Genomic DNA, 2,500 nt, shown 5'->3' on the forward strand with positions numbered 1-2,500 from the left:
CGTGGCGGCGGGTGTCGGGCGCACCCCGCGGGCGGACGCTCCGCCGAGGGGCGCCGGAGCCGGCTGGCGGGTGCCGGGTTTCCCCTCCGCGTCCCGTCTCGCTGCTGCCGCCGAGGCTGCCGCCGTCGCCGCGAGGCGGCGGCGGCCCGGCGGCGGGCGGCGGCGGGGGAGGCACCCCCGCGGGGATTTCAGGTCGTTTCCCTCACCCCAGGGCCAGGTACCTAGCGTCCGCGCTCCTCCTGCCCCCCCTCGGTGACCCACCCGTGTGGTCCCGTGTGCCAGCTCGCTCCTCCCGGGCGCCGCGCCGTGAGCGCCGCACCGGCCGTGCCCTCCCGCCCTTTCCGCTTTCCCTTTCTCTCCCCCCCCCCCACCGCTCCAGCCGCCCCGCGCCGTGCCGCGGGGACCGTGCTGCGAGCGGGCCGGGCGGGGGGGGGGGGCGGGGTGGCGGGAGGAGCGGAGGGCCTCCGGCCACCGCGGCCGCCGGTAGCCGCCCCGGGTAGGGATGGCCATGGGCCCCGGGCTCCGGGCCCGAGGGTTCTCGGCGGGAGAGCCGGGCGGGGGTTTAAAGACTCGGGCGGCCCGATGCGACCCGGGGGGCAGCCGGGTGTGCTGCCGGAGGGCCGGGGGGCCGGCGCGCGCGGGCGCCGTGCCCCCCCATGCCAGCCGGCGCGCCCCGCGCTCGCCCTGCGGGCAGCCGGGACGGAGAGGGGTACCCTGCCCCCTCTCTCCGCGGTCTGGTCTCGGCGGAGGGACGCCGCGCGGTCGGCTGGCGCCGGCCTGCCTCGAACGCGTGACCCCGGCGCGAGCGCGTGCTCTCGCCGGGACGGTGAGCCCCCACCCACCGCGGGTGGTGCGGACGCCGCGCCTCGGCGCGATCCGCTCTCCTCCCTGGCCGGGGCTCTCGGTCTGCCGCCGTGGCCGCTGGCGGCGGCGCCCTACCCGCCGGCACTCCGCCATCCGGCGCGCCTGCCTCGCTCTGCCCAACCCGGCTTCGCCGGGCGGCGGGCGGGCGGCAGGCGGGCGGCGGGGGCGGCCCCCCCCGTTCTCCGCGTGGAGACGGGGAGAGCGGGCGCCGTCCCCGTCCGTCCCGCCTTGCCCGCCCGCCCGCCGCCGGGCGTCTGTCCGCGGAAGGGACGGGAGAGCGCGTGGTGTCGTCCGGGAGGCTGTGTGTGCGCGCGCGCGGGCGTGGGCGCCGCCTCGGGGCCACGGCGGAGCCGGAGGCCGGCGAGGCGAGCGAGGAGCTGGGGAGCGCGGGGCCGGTGGGCCGCGGGCGCGCGGGCAGCGGCCGGTGCCGCTGCCGGTGGCGGCCGGGCTCCGACGCTGGGGGTCCGCGGGGAGCCGCCCCCTCCCCCAGCGTCCCCGAGGCAGGCGGCGCGGCCGGCGCGCTGCTCCCCGCCGGGCCGGGCCGAGCCTGGGCGCCTGGGCCGGACTCGAAGCGAGCAAAGGGTTGTCCCAGGTCGGGAGCGAGGGCTCCCCGCCCTTCTCGTTTGGGTTTTCCTTTTCCCTTTTTCCCCCCCCACTCTGTGCTCGTACGGTCAGCGGGGCGAGCCCCTCTCTCTGGCTCTCGGCCGTCCCTCGCTCAGCAGCCGGCGTCGGCGTGAGGAGGGAGGCGGAGCGGAGGGGGGGCCCTCAGGGGCTGCCGAAGGCTGCCCGGTCCCCCCGCGCGCGCGGCGGGGACCGAAACCGAGACAACTCTTAGCGGTGGATCACTCGGCTCGTGCGTCGATGAAGAACGCAGCTAGCTGCGAGAATTAATGTGAATTGCAGGACACATTGATCATCGACACTTCGAACGCACTTGCGGCCCCGGGTTCCTCCCGGGGCTACGCCTGTCTGAGCGTCGCTTGGCGGTCAATCGTCACCCCCGCTGTCGCGTTGGCGCAGCGGTGCCGCCCCTCGGGGGGGGCGCGTGGGGGGGCGGGGGAGGCGCGGCGGCGCCGGCGGCGGCGGTGCGCGGCGGCCTCGGCGGCGGAGAGTCGGCGGCGGAGCCGGGACCCCGGTGCGTGCACCGGCGGCCCCGGTCTTCCTGCCCGCCGGGCTCCGGCGCCGGGCCGCCCGCAGCGGCCGCGGCCGGCGTGCCTTGCCGCGCCTGTGCCCGCCCTCCTCGCCCTCCGAGCGCGGTGGCCACCGCTGCGCGGCGCGCGCCGTGCGGGGTGGCGCGGCTGGGGCGCCTCGCAGGCCCGTGCCCCGGGGAGAGGGTGCCTCCTCTTCCCCGCGCGGCCGGGCCTTCGTCCCCCTAAGTGCAGACTCGGGGAAACCCCCCGCTCCCGGAGCGCCCGCTTCGCGGAGTTCGTCCCGCTGGGGCCCCCCCCCCAGGTCGGGTGGGTTGCGGTGGCCCGGCGCGCCTCGTCGCCGCCGCCCGCCACCACCGCCAGTCTGGCCGCCGTCTGGGCTTCTCCTCCGCCACTCTCCCGGTGGTGCGCTGGTCCCCCGTTCCCCTCCGGGGTGGGGACGGCCGGCTGCCTTGCGCTTCCCTGCGCCCCGACCGCCGCCGGTGCGG

General features: G+C 79.5%; 1 non-coding gene across 1 annotated transcript; it reads left to right on the forward strand.

Moving 5' to 3' along the window:
* The first annotated feature begins 1,690 nt into the window (after window positions 1–1,690).
* LOC136996193 (5.8S ribosomal RNA) lies at window positions 1,691–1,843 on the forward strand. The gene has a single exon (XR_010887504.1). It is a non-coding gene; the product is annotated as a 5.8S ribosomal RNA (ribosomal RNA).
* Window positions 1,844–2,500: the final 657 nt, after the last annotated feature.

The sequence above is a fragment of the Apteryx mantelli genome, unplaced genomic scaffold (genome assembly GCF_036417845.1).
Source record: "Apteryx mantelli isolate bAptMan1 unplaced genomic scaffold, bAptMan1.hap1 HAP1_SCAFFOLD_221, whole genome shotgun sequence".
Taxonomy (NCBI): Eukaryota; Metazoa; Chordata; class Aves; order Apterygiformes; family Apterygidae; genus Apteryx; species Apteryx mantelli.